The sequence below is a fragment of the Mus caroli genome, chromosome 5 (genome assembly GCF_900094665.2).
Source record: "Mus caroli chromosome 5, CAROLI_EIJ_v1.1, whole genome shotgun sequence".
NCBI lineage: Eukaryota > Metazoa > Chordata > Mammalia > Rodentia > Muridae > Mus > Mus caroli.
Genome location: NC_034574.1, coordinates 107,610,670 through 107,623,536, shown reverse-complemented (window position 1 = coordinate 107,623,536; position 12,867 = coordinate 107,610,670). Strand labels below are relative to the sequence as shown.

Below are 12,867 nucleotides of genomic sequence, written 5' to 3'. Positions count from 1 at the left end.
AAGTGTTGGCCCTGTAGACTAGATTCAGGATCCTCTTGAAGAATCCCGAGCATCTATCTACGTAGGGGCTTTACCTAATCCGTGGCAGGGCAGAATTTTTATCCAGGTGTCCTTGTAGCTGTCAATCACCAGCCTCCTAGGCCGAGCCACAGTCTCTTTTGCATGGGAGCCTCAGTTTCCCAGTCTGTGAGATGGGACTGGGTGAGCAAGGCAACTAAGTGCTGAAGGCTCTTTCCTCCCCACCCTGAAGAACAAGTCAGCCTCTTGGATCGATGCCTCTGCCTCCGTTCAGCCCCAACTTCAGGTGTGAAAGGCCTGAGCTTCAGGCTTCCTGTGGGGGAGGTAAGGGGGCATCACACACATCCCCTCACGACTGCCAGACAGCTGCCAGCTCACTCTGCTGGAGACCAGGGCCACCCAAATAGCGATGTTCTTTCCCCACCCCCAGGCAGTGGCTTGCGGAGGCCCACCCTCCTATCCAGGCTTGTTTCCCAACTGTAAGTGGGCCCAGCTCACCTCAGGCTCAGCTAAAAGAGGTTTACTTGACAATGCCACCCCGCTCCAAACACACAGCTTAATTAGTGAGTTAGCTATTAAGATTTAAGTTGGTCGCCATGTTGGCTTTTATTTAGGCCCCTTCAATCCTTCTTTCTAACCCCCCCCCCCGCCGCCCCCGGCTGGCCTGCTATTTGCCCAGGCTGGTCATCCCTAGTACTGTGCCGCGGGCAGGCTGAACAAGGACCGCAAGGAAGTCGCTAGGCTCACCAAGGCAGTCCCCACCCAGCCTAGGAAAAGGAACGGTGGTGTTAGGGGCTCTGTAAAGACCTGGTGCCCCTAGCATCTTCCAGATGATGGCTATAGGTGGAGGTGCAGAATGGAGACTCTGAGGTTCAGACTTAAGGAGAGCCGTGGCTTGGTGGGTAGTGTGTGGGTGGGTGGCGGGAGAGTCCTCTCCAGTGCCGGGTGTGCCTCGCGGGCATTTTTCTACCAGCCTTTGATGGGTGTGAGCTGCCGGGCAAGCGGGCTCCCGGGCTGGGCAGGCGACGGCCTGGGCGCAGGAACCAGGGATGAATGGAAGAGCGAGGCACGGAGCCAGGTGGCGGCGCGCAGGCCGGGGAGGACCCTGGGGTGGGCGGGCGCGGGTGGGCGGGACCCCGCGGGGCGGCGCGGCCGAAGCGCAGCGGGAGGAGGACGCGGCCGGAGGGATCAGGAAGCGGCGGCGCTGCACCCGCGTCCCGAGGTGAGTGGGGCCGCTCCGGGGAAGGGGTCCGCGAGTTCCTCGCGACCCCTCCCAATGACGGGGTTCGAGGTTCGCCGTCCCCGCCGCGCGCGGGATAGCGGGAGGCGACGCCACCACGAAAGTCACCTGTAGATTGGGCGCCGACCCGCGCCTGGGGGTGGGGGAGTTTGGTGCAGATCTAGGTCATCTAGACCCGAGTCCCGAAACCAAAGGCCAGGGGCGGCCACCTGCCCCGGACAAGCTCCACTTAGGTAGGGCGCGTGGCAGGGATGGGCGCGGGGGAGGGAACTGCGAGTCCGCAGCTTCCAGAGCTGCTTCTTGGAGTTTTAGAGAGATAAAACTTTAACCTTAGCTTCACCCTGGAGACTCGAAGTGGCCTCCTAGGACAGGAAGAGATTTCCAAACTCCCCATTTGACTGAAAAATCCAACTTCAGACTCCCTTGAGACTGTCTTCCATTCCAGAAGGGCCCAGCCCAGCCGTGCCCCGTCCCCTGTGTAGGTGAAGAAACCCAGGCTTGGGGGTAAGGATAGGATGCAGCCTAGTGAGTTGAAACCTGGGCGCTGGCTGGCTGCTTTGAAAACCCTCCCCACTGGCCTGTCCTCAGCCCTGGTTAGGAAGTACCGAGGGATGAAGTCCTCAGCTCGGGCTGGGGAGGGGGTGGCACGAACCTTGTACTTCTGAGCGCACATCGCATGTGATCTTTGTTCAGCGAGGTAAGAAACTCTGGCAGAGCTGAGCCCGAATGCCTTGGCTGTTGGCCATGTGGGGACAGCTCAGGCCTAGTGCTGCCCAAGGTGAGGTGTCTGTCAGACATCACTATGTTAGGAGCACAGTCTGGGTGGACTCTGGGCATGCTCTGCCCTCCTCTGCGGTGTGACCTTGGTCTAGTCCCCTAGCTGCCTGAACCCCAGTACTTTTTTTTTTTTTTTTTTTTTGGTTTTTCGAAACAGGGTTTCTCTGTATAGCACTGGCTGTCCTGGAACTCACGTTGTAGACCAGGCTGGCCTCGAACTCAGAAATCCACCTGCCTCGCCTCCCAAGTGCTGGGATTAAAGGCATGCGCCACCACGCCCGACTCCGGTACTTCTTTAATATTGTTATGGGAACACATTCTGGGGCTGTTGAGGGACCCCTGGAGGGGTTTGCCGCAGCTGACCATTCCGTCTCCACACTGTCTTGACAGAATAGGAAAAGGCCATTTTATTTTATTTATTTATGTATGTATTTATTTATTGGTTTTTTTCGAGACAGGATTTCTCTGTGCAGTCCTGGCTGTCCTGAAACTCACTTTGTAGACCAGTGTGGCCTCAAACTCAGAAATCTACCTGCCTCTGCCTCCCAAGTGCTGGGATTAAAGGCGTACACCACCACTGCCGGGCGAAAAGGCTGTTTTAATGCCTTCCTCCTGTCTGCAGTAGAGAAGACCAAGGGAGACCTCCCCTCTCCTTCTTGATTTTTTTGGACCTCTCTGGGAGCAGGGCCTCCCCACAATTGGCAAACATCACTCTTGGCTTTGCTCTGGTTCTCTTTGAAGCCAGAAGTGATGGTGGCATCAGAGGACATTTGTGTGAGATCCACTGGAGTCTGAGGTGTGCCTGGGTGGAGGATTCCTCTGAGCCCTGAGAAGGTGTCTGGACTTTCGAGGAAATCCAGATGCCGTATGTCCAAGAAGGAAGGGCTCCTCCTCTTCTGGCCCTCACCTGCTTCCCTGTCCCCAGTAGGGGCTTTTTGGAAGCTCGGTACCACAGGATGCTGGCCCCTCAGATTGAGATTGGCCTAGTTGTGTGAGGGGTTTGACCCGAGCTGATCTGCCCCACTCTTGTCCCTTCCACAGCTGTGGCTCCTGGTGGGCAGTATTGTCTCATGCCTGAGGGAGGAAGACAGACCCAGAAGGCATCAGGGTGCCTTTGATCAAGGTGGTGACTGGGCTGCACCTTGAAGAATAAATACAGGACTGGGGTAGAGGGCATTAGGAGGGACCTGCACTACCTGAGACACGTCTCGCCAGTTCTGCGCTGGGGGATGTAGGGTGTGGGGAGCAGAGACACTTCCATTTGTCCAGAGTTGTGTGAGCCAGGCCAAGGCCAACTTAGAAGCGCTGAAAGTTGGGGGTGGGGGTGGGGGGTGGGAAGGGTGAGATGCCGCCATTGTTTGTGTGGTATAGCAAGATCCTTTTAGCTGTAGAGCAGACACAATCGCAGGGAATGTTCAGGGAGCTCAGGGGTCCCCAGGCTGGGGGGGGACCCGGTAGCGTCCGGAAATCCAGGACCTCACTGAGCTACACCCCAATCCGAGAGCAAATGCTTTCAAGTGGGTCGCAGTGTTTTTGTATACCTAGAGAAGGGGGCCGGTGAGCCTTGGCATATTTACTTCTTTATTTTTACTTCAGTCCCTGCTCTCTGCCTCAGTTTCTTCCTGTTTGACTGCAGGGGTGGTGGTGGGACCAGTCCATTCGTTCTCCAACCAGGACCTGGGAGATGGGTTCCTATCTGTAACAGGATCTGGGGATCTGAGAGAACATTTGTTTCGTGCCACAGGGCATCTAGAATGTTCCACATCGCTGACTGCAAGCACCTGTTAAAGATTAATTCTGATCTCTGGAGATTCTTGTAGTCCTGGGCCCCGTAGCTGGAGCAGTGAACTCTGGGTACAGACTCAGTCTGCCTTAGTCAAGCCTGGGCTGCATCACCAGTTACTAGGTGTGAGAATGGACTGAGTACTTGTTATAAGTGAATCTGCTCAGTACATTCAGGTAACAAAACTTGTACCCATTATTCAGAGGGAGAGACTGAGGTCTGCAGGGCAAAGTCACTTCACTCAGCTCTGAATGGGCCACCCATGTCTTAATTGTTTGATTCCCAAATCCATGAGGTGTCCTGTCCCCATTTGTTGTGACCTTTCATGGGGGGTGGGGGTGACCTGAGACTTAAGAAAGAGGTCCTACAACCATAGGGGATAACCGGACTGCTTCTGAACCCTTAAGCCTGCTGCTTTCTGCTGGGAGTTTAGGGTGGTTGCTGGGTGTTTCCAAGCCTCAGTTTCCTTATCTGTCAAAGGGGCTTGCTCTCGGATTTGCTCTGCCAGCCTAAGGCTCCCTGACAGGCCCTGAAACTTGGGCCTCCTCCCTCTCCCGGGTTCTTGCAGCCCCCTCCAGGGCATGTTTCCTGGCATCCTGGGAGCCCTCCATGCCAAGCATCGGGCAAAGCTAGACTTGCATTAACAGAGGATGGAGTCTTCCTGCCCGCCTCGCCACGCGGCGGCAGCGCTGTGCGCTGATTGAGTGCCAGGAACCCTCACCGGTTCCCGCTCTCCTGGCTTAGAAGCCAGCTGCCCTTGTTTGAGTCCTGGCTCCCAGGTAGTGAAAGTGTTCCTCCAGCCTCAGTTTCCCCATCTGCACATTTGAGCAAGCACTCCCATGTGGGGCATGAGAGCGCTTGCTTTGTGGGGTCACTGTGGAATTAACTCAGTTCAGTCAGCCTCTGTCACCTGGTCACGTGTAACAGCCTCGTTCCCACGGGGGACACTTTACATCTGAGAATGCCCGAGTTATGGGAAGGGAAAAAGTTAGAGCCATGATTCCCAACCTTCCTAAGGCTGCGACCCTTTAATACAGTTCTTCACATTGTGGGGATCCCCAGCCATAAGACGATTTCATTGCTACCTCATAACTGTAATTTGCGACTGTTTTGAGTCATAAATACCTGTCGCAGCCCACTGGTTGAGAACCACCAGTCTAGAGGTTCTCAGCTTCCTCCTGGCAGAGCTGCAAGCCAGCATCCGGTAACTCTTGGTCCCCTCAAGTCCCAGAAAAGCCAGCGATTGGCTCAGCTTTGTCATGAAAGCCATCTTGAAGTGACCTCTCTGAGCTCTGCCATCAGCTGCTGTGTGACTCCAGGAAGTGTCTTTACCTCTCTGTTCCCAGGGCTGTCACCCAGAACTTGGTATCGGTCAGAGTTCTGCCAGGATAAGGTTCATGCCACTTTGCTTGCCATTCTTGCCCTGGCCTGGCCCCCTTTGCCTTGGGTCCTATGCACTGGATCCTGTAAGCTGGCCAGGCAGGTCCCTTTGGCCGTGACTCTCACTTCCGTCCCTCCTTCGAGCTCATTTCTGACCATGGCTTCCCCTTTCTGTCCCAGGGCCCAGGCCACTCCTAGCTGTGTGAGCCCTGGGGAGTCAACCCACCTCTCTGGTCTTGTTCTCTCATTGGTAAGGGAGGGTCCAGGCCAGGCACACAGGAAACCTTCTCAGGTCTGCCTCAGATGAAGTGAGGGGTTGGAGCGGGCCCCAGGAGGTGGAGTGGGGAGGGGGCGGCCAGGGAATCAGTGTTTCCCTTCGGGTAGTGAGTAAGGCGGCCTCTCCCCACACACATGCTGTTCTCCCTGCCCTGCACAAAGGGCTCCTTAGTCCCCTGGGCGACTGTTTTTCCTGAGGGTGGAGTGGCTTGGGGTCCACCCAGGTGACAGAACAGATGACTGCCCATGGGCAGGTCTTCCTGTGCTTGTCCATGTGTGTGCAATGCATGTTCCAAGGGAATGAGCCTGTGGGCTCTGGGGGAGGGGGAACCCCAAGAGGGGAGTGGAAACTTGTTGTGGAGCTAACTGCCGGTGGGGACCCATTGGCCTGGTTTCCTCCCATGTCACCTTGACACAGATAAGGTTCGAGAATGCTTATAAACTGGGAAAGGGAGGGAAGGAGGGAAGGACAGACATGTCAGTATGTCAGGACCATCAGAACCCCTCTTGGATACAAGCTCTGACTGAGAGCCAGTAGGTGTGGGTGGGCCTGACTGGGCCTCAGTTTCCTTATCTGTAGAGGGACTCAGGGGAAGCGTGACCCTATGGGGTTGCTGGGTCTCATAGGTCAGGCAGCCCTGTATATAGTAGGTGCTCAGTAAACTACCTGTTTGTGGGTAGGAGGGCAGAATTGGGTAGGTAGTCACTTGGGCGGAGCCTCTCCTTGGGAGACCAGTCATCCCTAAGGAGAATGACTGCGTGTGTCTCTGACTCTGTCATTATGACACCCACAGTGACCAAGGATCCTGCAGCAGGTGCAGAGTCACTTCCCTCATAGAGACGAGATTGAAGCTCAGAGGCATGGGACAGCCTAGCTGGGGGGTTGGGGGTAGGGGGTGTCACAGTTCTGTAGACTCTGAGCCTCTTATCCCCTCACTACCCATGACGCCAGCTGCCCAGGCATTCCCAGGGCATCACTTTGGACAATCTCGGCCCTTGCCACTTCTGCCTGGCACACTCTGAGTTCAGCTATGTGTGTCTGGGTGTCGCCAGGCCTCTGGTATGACGTGGGAATCTGGACACTTCCTGCTTGATAAGGGAGCTGTGGAAGTCTCCATCACTGGTCAGTTTGGATAAATATCAGACCCTTCCTGTCTCTCCTCCCGCAGACTCAGTTTACTCCCCTGGGGAGGAGACATCAGTTCCTAGCTTGAGGGGTTAGGGTTTAGATGAGAATGTGTGTGAAGTTCTGGTGTGAGGCATTTAGTGCCCATACTGCGGCCAATGCCATGATTCCACGTGGCGTCCCTGGGGCATGCTGGGAGTGCCCAGGCAGGGCTTTGCATTTGTGCCTCAGGGTCCCTTCCTTTGAGCCTCATTGCCACAGGATTGCTTAGGCCATTTTAAGGAATTGGGGGGTGGGGTGGTGACCTCTGTCTCCCAGCCCAGAGATGGGCAGTCTCTATTCTCACCACCTTTCAGAAGAGTGAACTGGGCATCAAGAAAGCTCAGAGGAACCCTGGCTTTAAAGCTGGGAAGTTTCTGGGTTCCAGTGCCCACCTGGTCCTCACCTCTCCGGACTTCCCTCCCCTGCTGTAAATTGAGGGGAGGTTAAATAACAGCGGCATAGCCACCACCATTTATTGAGCACATACTACGCGCCAGACATCATGCAGGGCTTGAATGATAACATTTAATCTTTACAGCAGCCCTTGAGAGAGGAGCTGCTACTTTCACAGGGCTGGGGGTAAAACCTGGAGCCTTGCACACGCCAATCAAGTGTCCTATGGGCACATCCCCAAGGTTTCCTGAGATAGAATCTTCTTCAGTTTCGCTTTAGACCACGGATCTGTCTGCCTCGCTCCCAAGTGCTGGGATTACAGGTTAATGCTACCACATCCCACTGTATAATTTAAAGCAGGAACATGACACACCAAATAATCACAGATCAAAGACAGGAGCAGTTGTTCCTAGAAGGTAGAAAGTTTTACCCCCATTTTATGGATGAGAAAATTGAGGCCCAGATAGGAGATGTGACCATTGGTGGCAGGAAAGAGGAGGGCAAGATAGAGTGGGAGATGTCTTAAGGCTATAAAACCCTTTCCAGAGTCCTCTGTGACCTGGGGACTATCCGAACGAGAGTAGCTGGCTCAGAGAAAGAGACCCTAGGATTTGAGACTCGCCTCCACCCTCACCTTTCCGAAGCTGGATGTTAGCTTTGGTGGGAACCTTCTGAAGTAGACACTTCCTATATCTGTATGCTAGGCCCTGTGCTGAGGCTGGGGCATGGCTGGGACTATCAGGGTCACTGATCTGGGAAGGGTTACTTAGCTGTAATCACATAGCCCCCACTGGGCTTTTGAAAACAAACAGCTCAGTGCCAGCTGAATGGACCTCACCAGAAACTCCAGTGTTCTCAGATGACAAGGAAGTGGAGTCTCAAAGGATGTGACTTTCGAGTCTCAACAGCCCCGTCTTTCCACTAAGCCATACTCAGCTTCTAGTCTGGCCAGCCCTCTGGACCTGGGGTCTTTTGCAGATGCCCCATTCCAGTGAGAGCTCTTAGGGGATATTTCTGTGACATGGGCCGGCCCTCGAAGGCTTATGTAAAACCAAGTGACTGCAGTGGCCACGTTGGCCATGCCCTCCTTGGGTCTAGTGAGTCACCCCAGCCGTGTCCCGCTTGGATGATGTGAGCATCGGAGGGGGACACCCTCCAGGTGGAGGGACCCAGCAGGACACAGGAGCTCTGTCTGCTCCGGACAGACGGCCACTGTGCAGCAACCAGGAAGTGGGCTGGGCTCAGACAGACTAGGTAAATACCAGCAGGGAGGGCCCTTCATGGCGTGATGCACCCTGCTGCCTCCTGCCAGGGGCTTGGGGGCTGTGGGCAACCACAACCTGGCAGGCGGCGGGTCCCACTCTGCCAAGGGACTGAGCTCCCGTTAGTCGCTCTGAGGTGGCTGCCAGAGTCCACCTCCCAAGAGGGATCCAGTCACTTAGTCTCCCCTGACAGGCTCAGTTTCCCGGTTGGTTCTTCATATATTCCCTAGTAATAATAATAATAATAGCTTGAGGGTGGCATTAAGGGCTCAGATACCAGCCTGGCCTTATCCAGCATCTACTGGCTGTGCTTAAGTCTGTCTCCCCTAACTCCTTTGACAGTGAGTGTCTTGGGGAGAATTCCCAGTCAGCCACAACCCAGGCCTGGGCAACTCTGATCCAGAGTCACATAGTCCCCCAGCCCCTCCTACATGTTTGTCCCTCCCTTCCTGAGTCCCCTTATCCTTGTCAAATAGCCCCGTCCAAGGCCCAGTCCCGGCTGGGGAAGTGGCTTAGTGGATCCAGTGCTCGACTAGCTTAGCCTCGTGAAGCCCTGAGCTTAATCCCTAACACTGCCCACGCTGGATATGGTGGTATGCCCCTGGAACCCCCAGCACCCAGGGGGTGTAGAGAGACAGGAGGACCAGACGTTGAAAGCTATCCTTGGATACGCAGCAAAGCCAGGGCCAGTTTGAGATGCATGAGGCCCTGTCCCAAAAGGAAAACCCCAGCTCCTGTGCCTGTGTGTGGCCTTGCATCCCGGAGCTGGGATGCAATGATATAGCTTGCTTCTTTCTTGGCCTTAGCTTCCTCATCTAGAAGGCGGGGCCACACAGCTGCTGCCTTCTCTGGTACCCGCTAACTTCCATCCCATCCTTGAGTCCTTCTCTCAGGACTGAACCAGATAGCTGGCATTTGTGGTCACATTTATTTGTGGTTCCCACAGGAGTCGGGGTCCCCAGTGGTCAGCCAAGGAACCCGAGGATGATGAAGAAACCCACAAAGTCTGTCTGAGTCCAGGGTCCAGTTCAATGTCCAGGGTCTGTCTCCTGCTGTAGAGCCCCCACTCGTCTGCACTCAACCCTGGTCCTTGCTCTTATTCACCAATGGTCCTCAGTATCCCCCCCCACCCCCACCGCACTCTCTACATTCTGCCATCTAACCCATTCCAGGGAACTTTAGTCCTTCCCCCTGCTCCTCCAGCCCCCCCCCGGCCCCAGAGCTGGTGCTCCCCTGCCCTGCACCTGCAGGAACCTCAGGGGTCCCTGATGCCCCTACATGGTGTTCAGTCCTGGCGGAATGGTGACTCTGAATGAATGTCTTCCTCAGGGGCGTAGGCTCTGGAAGGGGAAGAGGAGATAAGCAGATGGTGTATGCTGATGTGAAGTGTGTCACCTGCCACATTCACTGTGACATTACCTGCCGTACTCACTGTGACATGCAGAGTTAGTTTAGACCAGGAAAAAAAAAAATCAAAGTACTGTCCTTTTTTTTTCTTTCTTATTTTTAAAATTCATTTATTTTAATAACTATGGATATTTCACCTGCATGTATGTATGTGCACCACATGTGTGCCTGGTGCTCACGGAGGCCAGATGAAAGCATCAGACCCCCTGGGACTGGAGTCACAGACAGTTGTGAGCTGCCCCGTGGATGCTGGGACTTCAGCCTGGATCCCCTGGAAAAAGCAGTGGTTTCTCCAGCCTCTCCATCCTTCTTTGAGACAGGGTCTCACTTAAGTAGTCCTGGCAGAATCAGAACTCACTGCGTAGACCAGACGGGCATCAAACAAACTCACCAAGATGCCTTCCTGCCTCTTGCTCCTGAGTAATGGAATTGAAGCAAATGGCGAAGCAAAGGGCTGGACCACGGTGGAGGCCACCATCCTGTCCACCCACACTAGGGTTTCCGGTCCTTTGTTCCTTTGTGTCTACCCCGGGGCCGTGCATACATGTGACAGCTAATAACGGCCCGTTTAGAATGTGTTGATCCAGAAGGCAAGACCTGAGGAAAGCCAGCCCCCTGCCGCCCTCCCCAGGAGCAGAGATGTCTTGCTTGCCCAAACCTGCCCCTGGGTTTAAGCAGCTTTTCTTGCTCACGTAATGAGGTCGGCATCTGATAGTCTTGTGCCAGGGTTTCCATGAGGCCTGGCAAAGCCCTGCGAGTGAAGAGGATGCCTCCCTTCCTCTCTGGGCCAAGCAGACAATGGCGAGCGAGCCCTCTGGCTGCACTGCATCCTGGGCATACTTTGCAGCCTGCTGTTTACTGAGGCACCCTCAATCTGGTGCCTCCTTTTTTTTTTTTTTTTTTTTTTTTTTTTTTTTGNTTTTCGAGACAGGGTTTCTCTGTGTAGCCCTGGCTGTCCTGGANCTCACTTTGTAGACCAGGCTGGCCTCGAACTCAGAAATCCTCCTGCCTCTGCCTCCCGAGTGCTGGGATTAAAGGCGTGCGCCACCACGCCCGGCAATCTGGTGCCTCCTTACCTGGTAACTTCTGCCCTCAAGCAGGCACAGAAACAAAGGTTCCCAGAGGCTATGGTGAACTTTGCAGTTATTAAGAGGGACACCCCCCCCCAATCTGATCCCCAGAATGTATGATGTCAGCATGCACATTCTTGCCACGCCCCACTGGCCAAGGGGTCATGGCTGCAGAGTGTATGATCTCGGGCCATGTCCCCATAGTCGGGGCCTCTGTGGCAGAGAGGAAGGCAGGGAGACCTTACTGGGGACCTGGGTCCCACTGGCATCCCACACTGCATCCCTGGGCCACTCCTGAGCTTCTGGGGACAATACTAGTAGCCTTTGCACCACTGGCTAGCTCTGCTGGCTGCCTGCTTTGTTGTCTCCCAAGGAGGGATTGCTACTGAATTTGCTCATGCTGGTATTCCTAGGCAGACACAGGCCTGACACACAGTAGATGTTCAGGAGCATTTTGTAGAGTAGGTGAGCAGACAGGCCCTGAGATCTGTACCCTCCTTGAATCCATCCTGTTGAAGCTGCTGCCTGTGTGGATGCCAGTTTGCCACAAAGATTTGTGGGGGGTGGGGTTCACTATGTAGCCCAGGCTGGCCCTGAGCTTGGACTCTTCTTGCCTTTTGTGCCTTAGTTCTGGGTCTGAGGGCGTGCAGCCCACACCTGGCTTCAATGTGTAGGTTTTGTTCCCTTCCGATTTCCTTAAATTTACCATGTAGCCAAGGATAACCCAGAACTCCTGAGCTGCCTGCCTCTTGTTTCCCAAATGCTGGGATTATAGGCATGCATTCACCATGTCTGACTGATACATAGCTTTTGTTTTTCTTTTTGCCTGTTTGTCTTTTAACAGGGTAAGGACACTTGAGGCTAAAATATTTGGCAACTGTTGCTTTAAATGAACTCTCCTGGGAGGATGTTGTATGGGGGCATCTGTCCCTCACATGCACCCTATCCCAGACCCCTTCCCTTACTTAGGGGCATCAGCAAACCATGCCCACATGAGGGGACGAAGGGCCCAGGATTGCTCCGAGCACGGGCACGTGTGTGAACATGGAGAAAGGAACGGAACACAGTCGAGGAGACACCGCCCCACCCCCGCCTCTCTCCTGAGGGGCCCTCCCTGCTTGGCTGGCACAGGGTCGGAATGTGTAATAACAGCCTTCAGGGCAAATTAGAACAGGGAGTGAACTCTTCCTGGCCACAGAGAAAGAGCGGGGCACAAGGGGAAGGGAGACTGTATGTCTGCGCGTGCGCACCGCCAGTGGGAGCCCAATCTTCTCAGGGACCTTTTTCAAAGTCATATGCTCCCCGGGTGGTCTTATTTTCCTCGGCTGTGAAATGGGAGCACGGTGAGGCTGAGGCTGGAGGGGTGTGGCCAAGGCTGGAGGCCATACCACAATGGGGGCTGGGTGGGGGGATTAAGGACCACAGTCTGAGACCCTGTCACATTGTGATAATAGGGATTAAATACAAGAAGCAACATTGTCGGTGGGGTTGTGCCTAGAGACGTGTGACCTACTTCTTGTTACAATAGTCCTACACTGAAGGATGCTGTTACCACCTCTCTACCACAAGTAGAGAATGTGAGGCCCGGGATTCGAGGCTATGGTGATAAGCACTCCTCCCCGGCGCCATGCTGTGCGGGCTCTGCTCCGCTCTGCTCTCCAGGCCCTGCCCAGTAAACTCAGGGGCTGGGGAAGACCAGAGCTCCGCAATTCACACAAGTTTGAGCCTTGACTTTGCCACTAGCCCACGTGGCCTCAGGCAACTTATTTCTCGACTCTTGAACCTCCGTTGTTTCCTCACCCCTAACAGGATAATTGTAGCAGCACCTACCTGCCGGGCAGGGTTAATCAGCCTCTGCCCTATTGGCTTTTCTGGCTGGCTCTTTGCATTTTTCCCCAGGTATTGAATGAGGAGGGTTCGTGGTATCCTGGCCTTAACCCACTAGATGTTAGTGGCTTACTCCCTTGTACAGTAGGGTGACAGGTGTCACTGAACATAGCCCTGTGGCCTTGGTCCATCGTTTCAGGAGGACTGGCTGAGTGCATACATGCGAGCGTGTGTGCGTGTGTGTGTGTGTGTGTGTGTGTGTGTGT

General features: G+C 54.7%; 1 protein-coding gene across 4 annotated transcripts in view; it reads left to right on the top strand.

The window, feature by feature from the left end:
- The first annotated feature begins 1,166 nt into the window (after window positions 1-1,166).
- The window catches only part of Trpv4 (transient receptor potential cation channel subfamily V member 4), a 36,420-nt gene continuing 24,719 nt past the window's right edge, over window positions 1,167-12,867 (top strand). For 2 of the 4 annotated variants that reach the window (XM_029478040.1, XM_029478039.1), the window contains exon 1: window positions 1,214-1,240. The gene's annotated coding sequence lies outside the window, so the exon portion shown is untranslated. Of the gene's footprint in view, window positions 1,241-12,867 lie in introns of all 4 variants that reach the window. The other 2 variants (XM_021162133.1, XM_029478038.1) reach the window with 2 other exon arrangements.